Source organism: Mastomys coucha, unplaced genomic scaffold (assembly GCF_008632895.1).
Source record: "Mastomys coucha isolate ucsf_1 unplaced genomic scaffold, UCSF_Mcou_1 pScaffold6, whole genome shotgun sequence".
Lineage (NCBI taxonomy): Eukaryota > Metazoa > Chordata > Mammalia > Rodentia > Muridae > Mastomys > Mastomys coucha.
Window position 1 is genome coordinate 6681539 of NW_022196912.1, and position 20012 is coordinate 6701550.

Genomic DNA, 20012 nt, shown 5'->3' on the forward strand with positions numbered 1-20012 from the left:
GCAGGGGAGCCAGCCCAATGACCCAGATTAGACACAATGATGGGCAAGGAGGAGCAGGGATAAGCTACTCTTCCGTGTCTTTAGCAGTCAGTCCTGGTGTCTCTCTCAGCTTGAGCAGCAGAATTCGACTCGAGGAGACTGTGAAGGAGGACAGAGGAAACAAAGAGAACGCAAGAAATTTCCAGAAACAGCATTTGTGGCTGGGGATGTCTGTGTTCCCTTCAGACAGGGAACTAAGACACAATGTGGTCTTCTCCAACTGGAAGGCTGGCCCAGGATGGGCTATCTGTTGTCCTCCAGAGATTTGGGGGCCAGAAGAAAGGGAGGGCCTATGCAAAGAGCTGCTGCAGAGATGAACGACAAAACTGGTCCCTAGAGTGTTGAAAGCTGACTGTGGGAGAGTGGGGGCTGGGGAAGGCTGTGGCAGCAACCCTTCAGAGGATCTCTGTGGAAGGAGGGGAGGGTCACAGGGCTAAAGGATGGGGAGGGCTGTGTTGGGTGAAGGCTGGCTAGGGGGATCTGGGAGGCAGAGGGGTGGTGATGACAACTTGTAGAGTGCCAGGTATTGTCGAAAGGACAACCAAGTGGCATGTACTCTGGTGGTCAGAGTGAAAGGTTTGCAGAGGAGGGGGACAGATCCACAGAATAGGACAGGCAGAAAATCCATTTGGAACACAGCTAAGGAGGAGCTGGAATTCTTGGTCAGGAACACCTTCCTGGTCCACCCTTTTAGCTAGCCACCAAGGAGGGCAGGGTGCACATAAAGGACTTCAGGAAACCCAGAAGCTTGTCGGCATTGACGTCCTTGTTTACTTAGTGGCTTGGATTTCGTCAGTCATCAGTGACAGATTCATGCTCACAGAAACTGGTTTGCTTCCCTGAGGTCACCTGAGCTCAGAAGTGGAGCTGGAGTCCACAGTGTGTCACACTCCGGAACCAGGCTCTGCTAATACATCTAGAGATGATTCTATCATGAGCTCATTGGGAGAGCCATTTAGCTCAGTTCTAAGTTTCTTATGGGAATTCCAGAATCATCTGAGTGCAGTCAGTAGGCCATACCATTTTGCCCTCCTATAGGTTAACTAGAAATCCTGCTTCTTGAGCTGGAGAGATGGCTCAGTGGTTAAGAGCACCGACTGCTCTTCCAGAGGTCCTGAGTTCAATTCCCAGCAACCGATGCCCTCTTCTGGTGTGTGTCTAAAGACAGCTACACTTACTACAGTGTACTCATAAAGTAAATAAATCTTAAAAAAGAAGAAATCCTGCTTCTAAGGCCTTCGGGATCCTATTCTTGGGCACCCAGGCATCACATCTGGGCACTGCTGAATGATGCTCCACGCTCGCAGGGCTTCTTCACTTTCCGCCTGGAGCACCCCCTCTCTTCCTTGCCTGTACGTCTCCATTGGTTGCTCTTTTTCATCCCAGTGTGCATGCTCTTCCTTCAGGAAGCCTCTCTCATCCCTCTGTGAGCAGCCTGAGAGGAGTCTTGGATGGACAGCTCACCATTTCTCTGCTCTTACACACTGTAGTCCTCCCTATGAGCCCTGAACAAGCAGGGAAGGGCTTGAAGTCATCATTTTATCATCAGCCTAGTGCTATGCCTGTCATTTATTGACATCCATAGGCATCTGCTGGAAGAAGTGAATGAGTCTCTCCTGCTGCTGCTAGTATTTAAAGCCAGCAAAGCGACCTAGATTGAGAGCCAGTGGTTGCCATTCTGCCAGAGGGGTTTGTCCTCTGGGGAAGTGGAGGCAGGAATGGGGTGGAAACTAAGGTGTGACTCACGAAGAGTCTGCAGTTGGACAGCCTAGACAAGGCCTGAGCCCCAGGGGTGTCTGAGTGGGAGTTAGGCCTAATTGATGGTCTCTCCTGTCCTAGTGCTGGAGGCACAGAGTTAGTTTTCTAATTGCTAGTACAAAGGAGAAACAGTAACTGGCTGGGGTCTGGGGAAATTCCATCAAGGCAAATGAGTTTAGGGCCTTGGTGGGTATGTACGTTAGAGGTCGACGTTAGAGGAAAACAAAATTCCTATGTCCTCTGGCATTTCTTCAGTAATGGAAGCCCAGGCTCAAGAGATCCAAACCTGACTTCACAGAAGACGCACATTTCTCGCATCTACAGAGGGGGATGAAGGAAGGATCTGGGAAAAGCAGTTTCACAGCCTCCCACATCTGAGATACTGCACCCAAGGAACGAAGCACCAGGGGCCTGCCTTATTTTTCTGGCCAGGAGGCTCCTTGGTAAGCATGGTAGACTCCAGGACCAAGATGGGTTCTGGCTACCTTCAGTCTGACAAGGATGACTCTCTCTTAGCTCTCATGCAGCCGGCCCTTATTGTCAGCTCTGGGAGAAGTCTCTGTGACATCTGCCTCTGTCCTAATGTGATGTCCAGATTAGCTGATGACAGTGCTCTTCCAGACTGTGTCATGAGGCTGGCCCTCAAGTGTCTGTCTTGCTCTTCCTCTGCCTAGTCTGAGGGACAATGACAGCACAGCTCAGTAGTACAGAGCCAGGGAACCATGTCTTGTGGCTGTGGCTGGAGATGGGGCACACGATGCCTGTACCTGGCTTCCCTTTGGGCCCCTCAAGTATCCCTCAACTCCAGCTTTTCCCACCTCCCTCTCTTCTGAAGTCTCCCCAGGACTGCCTCTTGGATTTGGCTCTTTGAATGTGTCTTGTGGGCTTCCTTCCTTCACAAGTCATAGACAGGTGAGCGATAGACCTTGAGATATCCACTGCAAACACAATGTAACAGGGGACACTTCATGCTTATGAGCTTGAAATAATTCTATTTCATTTATCTAACCCATTGACCTTGAAATGTCAATATTCCAACTTCTACTTTTTTCTTCCCTATAATATTTTAAATTAAAAAACAAGAATTTCACCGGGCAGTGGTGGCACATGACTTAATCCCAGCACTTGGGAGGCAGAGGCAGGTGGATTTCTGAGTTCCAAGCCAGCCTGGTCTACAGTGTGAGTGAGTTCCAGGACAGCCAGGGCTACACAGAGAAATCCTATCTCGAAAAACCAAAAACAACAACAAGAACAAAACAAAACAAAACAAAACAAAAAACTCCAAGAATTTCAATCAGGAAAGTGCTTTCTGAGCATCTACCAACTGGATCTTTTGACACATGTATTCATTATAAACATATTCCCATCAATAGAGCATATGGAAATATGCTTACACATAGGCCAGTATGTAAGGCTTTTGTTTTATTTGTTTTTGCTTTGTTGTTGTTTGTTGTTGAGACAGTGTTTCTCTGTGTAGCCCTGGCTGTTCTAGAACTCACTCTGTAGACCAGGCTCGCCTCTTAACTCAGGATCTGCCTGCCTCTGCCTCCCAAGTGCTAGGATTGAAGGCGTGCACCACCACCTGCTTCTCTCCCTTTATAATTTTGGATTTCCTGTATAGAGAAAACAGGGTAAACGTTCTAGGGAACTCTGCCAGTTCTGACTTGCCGGCAGGGTTTGCCATAGCTTCCAACCTGCCAAGAGCCCTTGGTGGTAACAGGCACTTTTCTCATCCTCCTCTCTCTCACTGGGTGGTAGCCAGAGCAGAGGGCTCAATTCCTGCCCTTTGTCTGAGAAACATCAAGTGCTGCAGTGTTAAGCTGTCCTTGGTGTGAACCCTTAGATTAGACCTGTGCTGTCTGCAATGATGTGATTGATGCTCACCCGTGATGGCCAACTCGATGGCAGTCAACACAGAAAGCATGTAAAATGCTGGAATTCATTTCTGAAACTCTTGTCTATGAGGAAAGTCTCCAGGGGCTTTCTGGCCAGGAGCTCCCTGGGTAGCATGGTAAACCCCAGCACCAAGCTGGGCTCTCACTCTTTTCTGTCTGACAAGTGTGGCAACTCTTGGAGGCTGTTCAGTGGACTGTCTGTGAGAAGCACACACTGCTTAGAGCATTTCTCTAGGAGCCTAAGGGTAACTGACTCCCAGTGATTTACTGTTCTCTATCGAAACATCCACAAATAAATTCTCATTAAAAATGTGAGATTCGGGCTGGAGAGATGGCTCAGTGATGGATATGAGGCACCAGCCGTTTTTTTCCAGAGCACACAAGGTTCAATTCCCAGTACCCAACTATCTTTAACTTCAGCTCCAGGGGATCCAACACTCTCACACAGACATACATGCTGCAAAAATCCACCAATGCACATAAAATAAAAAGAAATAAATCATTAAGAAAAGCTTAGGCTCTTGCTTTAAGAATACTAGCTCAGGGATGCGAAGGTGGCTCAATGATAAAGAAAGGCACCTGTTCGCAAGCGTGAACACTTGAGAGTTGGATTCCCGGACCCACAAGGTAGAAAGAACCAATCCCTGCAAGTTGTTCTCTGACCTCCACTCACGTGTGCACACCCCCTACACATATAAATAATAAATGTAAAAATATTAAAAATAAAAACCATCCAAAAATAACCCCATGTTTTCCTAAATACTTCTCCTGGCTGCGAGGAGCCCATGTGCCTGTCTCTGTTTGGCTCTGCCGGTTTCTTTTATTATGTTCAAGTCACCATGAGCTGGAGCAGGCACAGCAGAGCCTTCAGCAACAGGGCCTAGAGCAGCGGCTCAGTCCCAGATGTACACATGAATCACCTGAGAGGGCTTAGCCAAGGCAGCTGGCTCCTGTCTCCAGAGGGGAGTCTGCTTAACTGATCTGAGGTCTGGCCTGGGCAAGAGCTACTATGGATGCCTAAGTGAGACTTAGGAAATGTAGTTAATTAATTTCTCTTGGCTTTCAGTTCCCTCTAAAGACTTCTTGCCCTAATCTTTGTATTTTGAGTATGTTTTTCTTTGGGGAAAATTCATTGCAGACACAATCATAGCCTTGTTTCATTTAGCTCTGCTCTTTGATGTGTGTGTGTGTGTGTGTGTGTGTATGCACCAGCATCTTTATACTTTCTTAAATGCGTGCACACAGACACACACACACACACACGCACACAGACACACACACACACACGAGTGCATGCGTGCATATGTAGGCAGGTTGGAGATAGAACCAATAATTTCATACATTCTTAGCAGTGTGCTACCATAGAGCTACAGCCCTGGCCTGGTCACTGTTTGACAGAAGTTCTTGGTTTATCAAATCCAAACACAGCTGTCTAGGACCTAAGCCTTGCCCAGACCTCAGGAGCTCTGCAGAGGTGGGGCCCAGCCTCTGTACTATTAAAACTCTGAGTTACTTAGATGTACAGACCAGCTGCGGCTATGAATGCAGAGGTGGATCACTTTCTTTTTCTTATCTGTTTCCAATGGCCTTTTTGATGTAAGCAAGCTTGTTCAGGAACCTACAGTTATGGATTCAGTTCATGAAGTTCATGCTAACTGTGGACATTTCCTTTTGGTTTCCTCCCTTCTATCCATGCTTCTTCATACACCTCTTTAAAAAAAATGGAGACATCTAAAAGGTTATAACTGGATCCCGATCTTCTTCTTTTCAAGCCACTTTTTGAGAGGTAGGATACTCAGTGGCTCAGCTGCATATCCTTTGCCTGAACACCTACATCAGTTGTTCTCAACCTGTGGGTCACGACCCCAAAGAGTTGTGTATCAGTCACCCTGTATATCAGATATTTACATTACAATTCACAACAGTAGCAAAATTGTAGTTTTGAAGTAGCAATGAAATGATGCTGTGGTTGGGGTCAGCACAGCATGAGGAACTGTACTAAAGGGTTGCAGTGCTCAGAAGGCTGAGAGCCACTGCCTAGGTTCTACCTGTTGTGTGTGAGCTGCTGTGTAGGTGCTGGGACTTGAAGCTCTTGAAACGTAGCCAGCGCTCTTAAATGCTGAGCCATCTCTCTAGGACCCTAGATTTATTCTGGATTCTCCAATTACCAATCTTTCTGGCTTTATCCACATTTGCTCATCCATAAAATGGGGACATTAGTATTGTTCCCCACACAATTGTTATAAGGATCAAGTGATTGAATACACTGAATGCTATTGAACAAAGCAAATTATTCGCATGATCCTTTTCAAACATAAATCGAAATGCAGGGAGAGGGTCGTACTTCCTAGAAAATGGTCAAATGTGTGATCATTCAAAATAGCCTTCCTTAAGAGGTCCCACTTAGGAATATATATGAATGTACCAGTGCATATAGACATGCAATAAGAATTGATGAAAGAGGCCAGGATCTGAAGGAGCGCAGAGACAGGTATATGGGAGCGTTTGGAGGAAGAAAGGGGGAGGGAGAAATGTTGTAATTACAATGTTACAATTTCAATAAGAAATAGAAATGAGAGAAAAAAGGGCCTTTTTCTGAGCCTCACTTCCCTGCCCTTTATGTTCCCTGCTCCCTGCTATAACATTCAGGGATGTGGTATGTACAGTGTGCATCCTGGTGGGCCATCTTTATACTTCCTGGAAGAAGGCAACATGAAAAACAATGGCAGAAACCAGCTTTTGCTTTGAGTACTGCTTGCTGTTCCACTACGGTGGTTCCTGCTTCCTATGAAGAACACACATGGACAGAGGGCAAGGAGTGAACACGGGGAATAACAGAGCCAGACAGACTGGGGGCATGGCTTCTCCTGCTGATGGCCACCCACTGGGAGCATAAACTCGGGTCCTGAGGTCTTCTGAATTTCCCAGAAGTGCCCCCACTTGCATCTTCCTGTTTAACTTGATATTCAGAATTTGCCGATTCATTTGTTGGCTACTATCCATTCTTCTAATTGAATAGGGGATAACTCTCCACAGTCGTGGAGTTATGACCCCCATTTTATGAAGTTGCTTGCACCTCAAGAAAACCAACGCCAATTTTCCCTTTAAAACATGAGTGATGAGCTATACAGCAGCTGAGACTCCTCAGGCCCTGGCCACTCCCTGGTCTAAAGAGGGAATAGGGGAGTGGGGGAGCTTGTTGGAAAACAAAGACAAGAACCACAGGAGCCACGGGGGGGGGGGACCCCACACGACCCAGCACAATCTGGCAGCCTTCCTCTCTAATGTTCTCTGTGGGGGCACCGAGTAACACACTGTCTTTTTCTCCCTCCCTTCTTGAGATAGGGTCTTCTTCAATAACATGGCTGGCCTAGAACTCAGAATCAACTCTGTTTTTTTAGTGCTTGGATTAAAGGCATTCCCCACCGTTCCTAGTTATATTTATATGTGTATATTTACATGCAAAAAGTACATAATGTATACATTTATAGATATATGCATTTATTTATAATGCATGTGTGTATTTTATTATGTGCATGTGTGTGCACATGTGTGGAACTACATGCATTTGGTCTGAAGACAACTTTCCGGAGTTGGTTCTTGTCTTCTACCTTGTTGAGGCTGAGTCTCTTGTTTCTGCCAGTCTGTAGTCTGGGCTGTTGGCCCATGAGCTTCTGGCTGCTCCTCTTGTCTCCACTTCTCATCTCACTTTAGGAGATCTGGGATTATAGGTGTGTGCATCGGAATCCAGCTTTTCACATGGGTTCTGGGCTCAAACTCAGGTCATCATTCTTGGGTACTCAAACTTTTACACGATGAGACATCCTCAGGGCTATTTATTTATTTATACTAGGCTTTTGGTAGTTAAGGCTGATCTCGAACTCCTCCTGATCCTCCTACCTCCATTTCCCAAGTGTTGGGATTACTGGTGTAAGTCATAACACCTAGCTACCAATGTGTTTTTAAAATGAACCAAATGGCGTCAGACCACTGCCATGCTTAACAACTAGCCCTAAGTGAGCTCTGTCAGGCGCCTGCTGGATGGAGTTTATTTCTTGTCCTTCCCCCCTCCTAGTTAGTGTTTGCTAAACTTTTAAGTTTTTTTTTTTTTTTTTTTAAAGTGTGGCAGAGTTGTAGAGACAGGCCCCAGGGCAGATGGAAATGACCCGTCTGGATTTCCTCTGCTCTACTGTAGCACTGTCTGTCCCCAGACCAGCACCAGGTAGCAGGCCTGGGAAAGATTTGAGTGCTGAACTTTTAAGTTTTTAAAAAAATATATAAATAAAAATTAAATGTTTAAAGTCTTGTTAAAAATAAATTCCATTTGTAGAGTTACTTTAGGAAAAGAAAAGGGCAAGCCATCTGAGAATTCCAGCACTACACACTTGTCCTCACACTCACCAGCTATTTGTAAAAGCAAGTGTGTTCAGCTGGTTACTATTTCTGCATTGGCTGGATCTAACAGACAAGCATAGCCCTTCATCACAGGAAAGGACAGGTAGCTACAAAGCCCCAAACATTGGTTTGCATTCGCTTTGAAACAAAAAAACAAAACAAAACAATCCCCCTTCAAAGCTGTAGTGTTTGTTTGGAAGAAAGGGGGTGGGGTAGCACCCCCCCCCCACTCACCCACTCACATCTGCCCAGTGGTTTCACAACTGCCCAGTGGTTTCTGTTCCCACAAAAGTGGGAATCGTATTCCTTGTCTTTCTATGCTAGTTGCTAAGGAGATTTCCATGGCTTTTTTTCAAAGTACTTCCACCACTGACTACATTCCACAACCTGAGCATTTTAAGTGAATGTGCAGAGTGTAAAATGAGGCTCCTGGGTCTGGGTACACAGACCGAGAGAGTCAGTCCTCTCCGCAGACTTGACCCAGTGACTCTGAGCATATAGGTGAGGGTGTTTCCCTAGAGAATGCTAGCTGATGAGGGGGAGGACCCAGCCGGAATGTGGGCAGCACCTTCTCTCATGCTGGTGCCCTGGACCAAATAAAAAGGGGGGAAGGAGGGAGGCAGCTGAGTATGTCATCGGTCTGTTGCTGCCACGCTGCCTTCTCAGCCACAGGGTCTGCCTCCTCTCCACCTGTGAGCTCAGCGAGCCTCTTCTTTCTTCAGGTATCTTGTCATGACAGTGAGAAAGGCCATCCTGGACACTTGGATGAGTAAGACACCCCCTAAAACCACAGTTGATGAGTTTTTCTAAAAGGTCAGATAGTCAGCACGTTAGGCTCTGAGAGCCATGTGGTCTCTACTACAACAATACCACTCCATTCTTGTAGCATAAAGGCACCACGGACACTATGTAATGTTGATGACCCTGGATAGCATACCCATAAAACTTTATTAATAGGTTCTGACATAAGAGCTTCCCAGGCTTCACACATGGATAAGTTGTTGATTTGAGGAAGGGAGAATTCAGAGTCTCCTGAACATCCTACAACACAACATAGTTGTGTTTTTTTTTAATGACAAATTTAGGTTTTCCTGGTGAGAATGCACCATGGTAGTACACTGGTTAAGAGTTGGGGTGCAGTTTAGTGGTAGAATACTTGTCTAGCATATGAGAGTCTGGGTTCATCCTCAGTACTTCACTAACTACCACTGACTGAAGAAGTCCTTTATAAAAGTTGACTTTCATGGTACCATAGCGCTCTATGAATAACACATCTGCGGAGACAAGCCCTGAGAAGGGACAAGCCCTGAGAATGTTTCCAGGACTGGAAATGTCCCATTGCTTAAGACCTCCAGAACACAGGAGTGAGTGCCTAGCAAGAGGAACACCTCAGGCTTCGATGACTGTGGTATGAATGCTCTCCAGAGGAGGCTATAAATAACAAGGGACCTCCTCCTGCTCATAGACCATGTATGCTCTTTCCAAAATGGACCTTTAAGGACAATAGAGTCAACTGTCTGAGACCAGCAGCTTCAGGCACTTTTCTCCCTATTCTTGGGGAAGAGGCTATGGCATTGCCCATGATCAACTGCCCCGGCCTGTCTGGCTCCATATATGTGAGCTCTTTGGCTTGGGCCATTTGGCTATGAAACCTGGCAACAGAGACTAAAACTGAAATCTCACTTAAGAGTCACCTTGGAGCCGACTGAATTCACGTTGTTCTACAGAGCACACGGACACAACTAGGCCCAGAGTTCACAAATGGCCTAGAGGTATCTCTAGCCATACTCCGAGTACAGTAAAGCTAGCGGTAACCAGAGCAAGGAGGCCTTGCCGTACCTCTGTCATCTGCCATGCCCAGCCAAGGCCTGCCACACAATTTTCCCTTTGCTCGAATGAACTCCGTAGGGCCTAGCAAAGAGCACAGTGCTCTTGTTCCCTGTTTGGGGGGGATCTTTAATAGCAGAACTGAGGGCAGGAGAGGGTTATCCCCCTTCACCATGTGGCATACCAGCTCTGAAAGCTGCTGCAGAGGACAGAGGCCTTTGCTGTATGGAAAAGGAATGCTCTTGCGTGGGGTACCATCCCCGAAGCCACTGGTCCTGTCTTACACCCCTGCCTCCCTTCCTCCATGCCTGGAAACAACTTCTCTTTCTTGGCATTTGAAACTGAAAGCTTAGTTAACTAGTGAATGTCTTTCCTACCCTGGAGCTCCGCGTGGGTATCCGCCTAGTGCGCACCTTTGCCATGCTATCTGGGACACACTCAGTTTCTTCTTGGAAAAAGTTACAAAGCTCAGAGCTACAGGCCTGGTTAGATATGGCTCCTAGACAGGGTGCTTTGAATGTCCGACAGAATGTCTGCACCCACTCTATAGAGGTAAACAAGGCCATATCCTCCTGTGAAGATGGAACCAGGCTTGTAGGCATTAAACAACTTGCCCACGATGCCCTCAGCCAGTTAGCAAGCAGTGAGTCAGGACTTGTGTTCAGCTTGTTCTGCCTGAGGCCGGGCTCCCTGGCATGTGCCATCCTGCCTCCTGTTGTCTCCTGGCAGGAGGCACAGATGTGGTGATTGATGTACTGACTGGAAGAACTCTGCCCAGCCAAAGCTACTAGCTCTACAATTTCTGCGTTCACCTCATATTGCTCAGTTTGGCAGCCACCATGAGTATGAAGATCTAGGTGTTGGGGCTAGAAAGAGAGCTCAGTGATTAAGAGAACTTAATCTTGCAGAGGACCTGTGTTTGGTAATCGGCACCCACATGGCAGTTCACAACCATCTGAAACCCTAGTTACATGGAGTTTGACCCCTCTTCTGGCCTCTGTGAGCTCTTGCATGCTTTCGGTGTCCAAACATAGAGCTAAGCATGTGTGCGTGCTCACATGTGTGCATACACACATGAACTAAAATAAACACATAAAAAATTTCAGGATCATTTTTTATACTTTATGGGTGCACCATGCACCTAATTCATAGCCCTTAGGAATTTGGGGGTCTCTTTATGTATGTATGCCCTAGTACATGTCATTCCACATGACCACCCTAGATTCAGCTAACTGTACCTGTACCGTCTGTGATGTGCTCCGTATTGTATTGAAATGTTCTGTCTATCCTATTCTACCCCACTGTAACTCCTGCCTTTTCAGATCTTTTTTCCCACTAAAATGATTTGACAGCCTGCATCTGGGTGGATCCTGAAGTGCAACGAGAAGGTCCTGGGGGCCCAAGGGACTGAGCATGATACGGAAAGTATCTTGGGCCAAGGCCACTGAGTAGGGTTCTGCAGTGAGTAAGTTGTATCTGGCTGGGCACATAGCAGTAACATCTGCGCCTGTGTTTCCAGCTGGAAGCAGGCAGCATACTGTGGTGCACACTGCTAACTGTGGTGACCTTTGCCAATCACTACTGACATTTCGATATAGTATCATTGCTAAGAGCTACAGTTTTCAAGAGGGAAACTTTGCAGTCTGGTCCCCGCAAAGCCCAGGTTCTCCACTCACCAGCCTCCCCCTTCACCTTATTTGTGAAAATGTATCAGATAGAGATCAGTTCTCTTAGTCTAGGATTGATTATAGTGCTGCCGCTAGCTTTGAAACAGGAATGGTAAACATTCAAATATGTGCCTCTCACATCAAGGTGAGGTCACCCACTTTCTCTCCCCATTCAACAACAATGTCAGGTTTCCTAATATAGAAACTAATTACCCTAAACTTGCAGGTATAGAATGGCATGGGTCTTGGGCCATAAAAGGTGGAAAGAGAACTTAGAGATGAACCTGAGAGAGAAATACTATCTAGACGAGTGAGCACTGTTGAGATCTAGAAGGCATTCACTCATCCCCAAGTTGATCAAATACCTGCTGTAAATCAGGAGGCATCCTAAGTGGGAGATGGGGGGAATGTACCTCTGATCAAAGCATTAGAACTCCCTCAGCAGAAGTAATGGTTGACCTTGGCTCATAGGTCTAAGGCAGCACACTGGACCCTTTTCACTATATCAATGCATGATTGGAATTTTCTATTATAAAAACATAAAACCTGGAACCTTATACTTTTTTTTTCTTCAAGACAGAGTTTCTCTGTGTAGCCCTGACTGTTCTGGAATGCACTCTGTAGACCAGGTTGACCTTGAACTCAGAGATCCGCCTGCCTCTGCCTCCCAAGTGCTGGGATTAAAGGTGTGCACCACTGCTGCCCAACCTGGAATCCTATCCTTAAAGGCATGGTACTGAGTAAAAGGTGCAGTATGAGCAAACAACAGACACACTGTGTGGCTCCATTTACGTAAAGTTTAAGAAAACAAGTGGAAATGGCAGCTGTAAGAGGAAGGTCAAACGCCAAGGAGATGGTGACAGTTTGCTTGGTCAAGTGCATTCTAGGCAAGCACAAGGACTGGAACTCCATTCCTGGAACCACACAATGTATGGGCACACTTGTAATCCAAGTACTGGAAGGTAGAGGTGGACAGATGCCACCAATTCATTGGACAACTGGTCTACCTAATCTGAGAGCTTCAGGTCAACGAAGAGCCCTTGTATCGAATACCAAGGTGGACAGTGGCTGAGTAAATGACCCTGGATGTCATTTCTGGTACCATACACACAAACATGTGCACTGTGCATATACACACCATGCCCCTCCATCAGTACACGGGAACACACATTAAAAAAGAAAAGGAGAGAATCTCTTTTAGAAAGGGTGAATTGAGTTGTTTGGAGCTAAGGGAACCAGGGAAATTCTGGAAAAGAAGTAGGGAAGCGAGCCATGGTCTCCAGGAAAGATGTAATTCACTCTCAGGCCATCTCAATTTGACAAGCATACTCTGTAGGGTTTGCCTCACCTCAAGGCAGAGGGTCTCATGCTTCCCTGGCTCAGCCATTAGCAACCCTGACACATCTGGACTCACATGCTAAATAACATTCTGTGCTCCATGGAAACCCTTCAAGGTGGAGTGTGTCTCATAAATAAGACTCCAGAAACCACCAGGGCAAGAAAATGGCTTGCCTGCCTGTGGTCAAGCCTCTTCACCATGAAAAGATAAGTGTTGACATAAAGTCACCATGGACAACAAACCTGACATGCATGTCAAATCCCAGAATTCTAGTCACAGTTGAACATTACTTTTGAATTATATCCAAGTCTGCTACTTGCCCCTTACTTATTCCAAGTTCAAACAACAAGATTTTGGGGGCTTCTTTCTGTCATGACTGATGACTCCATGGAAATCCAAGGTCTGAACTTTGAGATGATACAGGCAGAGGACCCCTATGAGCATGCACAGCATACCTATATACCTGTACTCTGCAAAGAGCAAAAGTAGGCTGGAGGCCTTGAAGGACTGAGCCCCTCCTTAGGGAAAGCTAAGATCAGTTCTGATTTTCTTTGGCCACACCTGAGCCAGCCTCTAAGCACTGTCCTTGCACTCCTGGCTGCTGGACAATCCTTCAGAGCTCTCAAAAAGACAAAGGCAGACAGGAGAACATTGCTTCTTTATCAAGGTGGCTCCATCTGTAAGATGGAGGGTAGGACATGACCTAACAAGACTCCGTGCATGGAGGGGTCGTGCATGGAGGACCTGGGTTCCTGCCTGTCTGGTAAGAGCCTCTTTTCCATCCTGTCTTTCTTTCTGTTATGTAACTTTGAAAGGCAAAGCTTATAGCATCTCTCTTTGGTCCTGTCAATGAAGTCCTGAATCCTGTAATCACTATTATCATCAACATATTTCACTTTGTTTCTTCCTGCATGCTAACTCTGTCTAGGTTCTGCTGGTAGAGTGTTAGTGGAAGGAGTTTTGCTTTGTTGTTGCCAGGCAACAGTAAGTCCTCCCTGGCTGTAGAGAAAGGACCAGGCACAGTTCCATGAATCCCACCTGATCAGAAGTGGTCTGAAGCCATCTTTTCTCAGGTGTTTTTCTCTCTCCCTAACCATCACCGTCTTCTCCAGGAAGCTGGCCCTGTTTTCTCCTGCTTCTCTCCCTTCCTATCACCTTTAGCTTCACCGATCCTCCAATGTTCTCAACAAGTAGGTGTAGGGTGTGTGCATATGTTCAAATATTCGTGGAGGGAGGAGGAAATTAAGTTCAATAAATACTATGTCATTGAACCCATGAAGGCATAGCCCAACTCCACAGCCAATGGAAAATTCAAGCCACAATGGAAAATTCATGAGCCTAAAGAAATGCCGGGTCAAATCCAGAACAGGCTAGGCTCAGACACTTTCCCAGGGAACTTATGAGATTGGGGTATGGGAGGGGGACTAACACCACAACCCACAGGAATACTCCTGCAACCAGAATTCTCAGATGGCAAAATGGCTCGTCTGGGTTTTACCACTGTAACTGTCCAGCTAAGAGACACCTGGACATCTGTGACGTGGAATGGTGTCTATTGGTGACAGCAGTTGCATTAAAGCCAGGGTATAGAAAGCCATACAGCTTGCATTCACCCAAAACACTACTGAGATTGAAAGCAGAGTGAACACATATGGTGATAATACAGCAAAAAAGAGGTGACCTGTGCCAGATGTGGTGGTACATGCCTGTAATCCCGGCACTTGAGAGGGGGGATTAGGAGTTTAAGACAGCCTGGGCTACATAGCCTAGTATTCCAGCTTAGTCTAGATGATGTAGCTCTCTGTTCTGGAAGCAAAGTGATCATACTATGAAGGAACCTTTAGCACGATCACAGGGACAGACTTGAGAATCCCCCATCTGGTGAGCCACCCTCTGTAGCACCAATGACTGCATCAGAATTATGCCCAGCAGGCTCTGCATAACTCCTGAGAGGCATACCTTCCCGCTCCTCAGCTGGCTACTGCCTCGAGTGCTGCCACCACCCAGTAACCTGAACTTTCTAGACCTGTGTTGCAGAGGGAGAGTCCAGATCAGCCTTCCCCAGTCTTAGGTGCCTGGTCTTCTTCGCTATCTTTTTTGCTAGGTAGCAGACACAGTGCCTATTCTAAGATCCCATAGGCCAGCGTGGAAAGCCATGGTTGTGTCTGATTTCCAAGCCCAGTGTCCAAACATCAGATGTCTCCCAGTAATACTAACCTCTTGGTTCCTGGAGCCTTGGTGAGGGAGGAAGAGAGCCTTCAGACTATGGGAAGGAGTCATGAAGAGAGGGGAACTAACTACCCGAAGAGGCCAGGGCACGAAGTGTCTTAGGCTCGCTACTGGTCATGTTTTCAATTCTATGAGGAAACTATTCTCACTCCATGTTACAGGTAAGGTCATAGGGTCAGGGTGGAGTGACTTCTCATGGTCACAAGGCTATCCTGTGACAGCACTCACTGTCTCTCTGTGATCAAAGCCAGTCCCCTGTCTACTGTACCATGCCATCACTTCAGCAAGCTACCAAAAACAGGTATATGGACTTTCCCCACGGCCTCTAGACCTGAGCCAGAGTCCCCATGGCTCTTTTTGAGAGTCAATACCCTCTTAGGGAACAAGGGATCTCATTCTGACATGGACATTGTCTTGAAAGTGTCTTTACTGAAGGAACCAGCAAAATCCCAAGCCTGGTCCACCAGGATGGAAGATAATGATGGTGTCTCACTGGTCTCTACAATACTGTCCATGCTACTGGGGTCCCTGGGCTGGCTGACTAGCTTTAGGGATGCCTGCCCAGCAGGGCTCCTCCTGGGGCTAAGTAAGTGAGGGTGTGAGTTCTTGAGCCCACTTCCCAGGTTTTCTCTCAGCACAGCCCAGTCATGCAGGAGCATGCAGGAGGGGCCTCCCTTGGGGTCCTGCCATGCAGCGTGGATGGCTGAATGGAGACGGATCATGAGGTTGAAAGGGGCCTCTATGTCACCGGGCCTGTGGGCTCACCTACCTGGAGAGACTCCCCACTCTGGAAGCCTTACCTTACAGAGGGACATTCACACTGAAGCAAACTTGAAAAGAGAGAACACGTACACAAAGACAAGTTTACTCGGCCGGCATTTCCCTCATGGCCTTTGGCGCTCATGGAGGACAGCTAGGTCTCTGGGGAGGCAGCTCTCTCCCTCCTAACTGGCTTGCTCCCATTCCAGTGTCAAAGCCCAGGAGCCTGTGATCTTAGAATCTAATGCTTTGGGGTGCAAAAAATCAGTGCCAGAAGTGAGCTACCAGCCCAACAACTTGCAGTGGTATCCATTCCAAATACATTTCTTCCCCTATGATCCCCCTCCCCGCAAAGATAAGCCTGCCAGGAGCACAAAAGCTCAGTCAGAGATACTTGTTAGTGATTAGACAGCAACGCCATCTTGGAAGGAAATCTTCAATGAGATGAAATGTTCATGCTTGGCTTTATCTGTAGCATCAGAGGCTCTGCTAGCTATTGTCAATTAGATTTTCTGTCCGTAAAATTTTTGGTTTGGTGTTGATGGAACATCATTTGCATAAAATCAGTTCAGTGGGTGGCTGCATAGAGCTGGGATAGGAGGAATATACAGGGGCCACAGGGCCGGAGGCTGTATAGGAAGGGGTTGCTGTATCGGAGGATACATGAAAAGAAGTTTTCCATACTGAAGTAGAGGTCGCTGAATACAGGCCAGCCCAAAGGGGTGACAACCGAAAGGCTGAAAACCTGGCTGCACTCCTAACATCTGGGAATCAGAGGAGGGGTTACACAGGGAAGCTGAGGCGCCAGGGGCATGGAATCTCAGCATAGCAAGCAGGAAGACAGAGCCTGCAGGGACAGCAGCCAGTGGAGGTATGTGATAGAAACTGACCAGAGGCCAAAGTCCAGCCTCCAATCTGGACAATCTCTTAGCGATATCTTCAGAGGCAGGAGGCTTCCTGTGGAGGGGCTGGAAGCCAGGTTGGAAGCTGTTCTGATGTGGGTGTGAGCAGGGCCCCAGTCTCCAGGTGAGCTAAGTGTGGCAGAGGCAGGTCTAGCTGTATGATTGTTTGGAGAAGACTTAAAGAGTTCTCAAAACACTACATTGTGGCTATTCTCAAATGCTAAGCTGGATTCTATGACTGCTCCTGGGCTCAACAAAATGGAGTCTTCGATGAATCCAACAGGTAGGTCACACACTGGTCAGGACTCAGCTGTGATGGCCAGCAAGGGAAGTGAGGGTTGGCTACTAACTAGGTTGTTGAAGGATGGTAGCATTCTGGTCAACAGGGCATAGCTGGGGGTGGGGCAAGTGGAGCTGACTCCAAAGAGAAGAAACGCAGGCTCTTTCACAAGGCCCAGCACGTGACCATGCTTTTCTCAGGGTGTTTGGCGTTAGTAGGTATGGGCTTTTCTGAACCTGCCTCTTTTGCCTGTTTAAGCTGTGGCCAGTGTCTCTTTGTAACTAACAACCACCACGGGGCTGGTGCTGCTCATTCATAGATTTTATCTTTTTTTTCTTCACACAGTATCATCCCTTCACTTGACACGAGTCTGTAAGACAGGATCCAAGAATCTCACAGTGTCCCTGGCTTATAGTGGTCCCTTGTCCTCACTGCCTCTTCCTGTCATTAAAGCTGGCTTTCCTTCAGCTGTCAAAACCTTGCCTTACTGAGCTCCCTTAGGAAGGCAAATGACATGTTCTCAAGTTTTAAGATACCTGAGCCAAGGAAAGCCAGTCTTATAATGGAACCTCTGACCCATGAGGATGACTCTGTGGCAATGTGCCAAAGTAGTTCTCTGCCCTGTGACCTGTGGGTGACTGCATTGTCTAAGGCTGCATCTGCTAAGGTTGCACAGAGCTGCCCTACCTCTCTGCCTGGGCTAGGCAGCCAGCCCTATGTTAGTGGGCTACATGAGGCAAGTAGCTCATAAAAATCCCATCTGAGTTTATTTCTACAGTGGGCCTTTGAGGTTTGCCCAGATGATAAACGGAATGGCTTTAATTTAATCCAACAACTCCTGCCGGACTTGAGCATGCAGGCACTACAGACTAATGGTGTTTCCATATCTCAGGAAGGAGCTTTAGCCTGGGACAGAGCTAGGACACCTTTCTGATAACAACTTTCTCTTTATTCTCTCTCCCTCCATCTCCTTTCTTTTTATTCACAAATTTGATATTCATGAGAGAGGTTTCAGATTCCACAGATAGAAATGTGATCAACTATTTAAACGCCTTGAAGCCTCGTGTCCGGTGGTGCTGAACGATCCACAGGATTCAGCCAAACACTTCCTGGACAGTGGTCTAACTTCCTTCTACTTTCTTCATACTTAATGAACTACTTTTCTCATTTCAGCCAAAAGAAAACAGTCCAATGAATGGTACTTCCTTGACTTCCACCATGGTAGTCTGGGGCACAGTGGGGTCATATTCACAAGGCACTTTCCATGGAAATGGGGAAGACAGCTTTAGGAGACTCAGATGTCAGAAGCCCTGTGTGGCCCAGTCTTTTCTTTTGAACATATCCTCAAGGGGAAAGAAAGCCACCAGAAGCTCATGTGAGTCCCCAGCAGTGAAATCGAGCTGGGTCCTGCAGAATTCTACTCTTAGGAGGAAGTTTCCCAGAGGCTGAAATAAGGGAAGTTCAGTCTCTTGTGCACTGGGGTTCAGGGAAATGTGCTCCAAGACCTGATCCCAGACACAGTGGAATATTTCCTCCTCCTGGCTCATGGGGACTCCTTATACTTTTACCTACAAGAACATCTTCTCATCTGGCTAGGGACAACCAGAAGGGGCTCTCTGCCTGCCTGAGTCGGGGTGAAACTTGCTTGTTGGTGGAGTGGGACACGTGGAAGCCTGTTCCTGTTTGTTCCCCACTCTTTCATCCTTTCCTTGGTGTCTGGGTTCTGTCCCAGATCCTAGGCTCACTGTCACCTCACACTCTTCTGCATGCCACCCTCCCCACCCCCCCACCCCCCATCATTCTGCTCTCTGTGGTTGGCAGGGCCACTGATCAAGGTGTGGTTCCTCTTAGAATGCCTTCTTAGAGAACAAATAGAAGCCATGCTAGAGTACTAAGAAATAAAATCCCAGACTAAAGATTGGAAACCCATCAAGGATGTTCTGGACTGATGGGGCTTTAAAAGATGCTTCAAGAACTGGGATTTCTCACCACTGCTTAAATCCAAGAGCCTGCCTTGGCTTTGAGCAAATACTCTTAGGAAAGGCCCGTGGTCACTTCTCATATCCCGTCATCCATTAGACCCCAGGGAGAGCCTAGTCTCTGTGACTCCATTCATTTAAATATCCTTCAGGGATTGTGGCTCAAGTCCTTCTAGGAGCTTCTTCACAACACTAGCTTCCCTCATCCACACCAGCCTTTGCTTCTCTTCATGCTTCCAGGGGACTTTCTTGGGCCTCACCTCTCTACACTCTCTTGAGAGGCTGAGCCTCTGTCCTCATCCAGCCTTTCTGGGTCTGACTCCCCCATGAGTCTGGCTGAAAGTGGCTCATTGCCCTAGAGTTTCAACATTGCTCTAGGGATTAATTAAGTTAAACTACATGGAAATTATAATTCAGCCCTCAGGCTTGCTCCTTCCATTTCTTCTCCTCTGTTAGGCCTTTAGTGACCCGCTTCACACATTCTGTCCAGTATTCAGTTGCTCTTGTCTTTGGAGACTACTTGCAGTGTCCCCAGCCATCAGGCAGGCTGTCACAGGTATCAAGCTCTCTCTGTCCTAAAAACCAGAACCTCAAACCTTCCCTATCTACAAAACCCACAGAATGGGTGTGACATGTGGTTAGGGTTGGGGTGGGGGGCGCAGAGCTGTAGTGAGATGGGCTAAAGTGGAGGAGAGGTTTGTAGAGAGAAGTGGACCCCAAACCCCACTTATTTGAAGCTGTGTATCTCTCAAGAATCACACAGAGCAAGGCAGAAAGCAATGTAGGAATGGTGGCAAGCCTTAGCGCCATGGCTTTCCTGTCCTTGAGGCTGAGGGAGGAAAGACTCCTCTCTTTGACAGCAATGGTTCATGACCTCTGATCTCTGCCAGCCTCAGAGATCTGGAGCTACTGTCTAAGGAACTCTTCCCTTCAGCTCCCTGGT

At 47.2% G+C, this 20012-nt stretch overlaps 1 protein-coding gene and 1 non-coding gene across 2 annotated transcripts in view; both read right to left on the bottom strand.

Moving 5' to 3' along the window:
• Positions 1-20012, bottom strand: part of Prkce (protein kinase C epsilon) — a 506175-nt gene that overhangs the window by 5888 nt on the left and 480275 nt on the right. The gene's annotated exons all lie outside the window — the stretch shown is intronic.
• LOC116081306 lies at positions 7811-7942 on the bottom strand. The gene has a single exon (XR_004114809.1). It is a non-coding gene; the product is annotated as a small nucleolar RNA SNORA55 (small nucleolar RNA).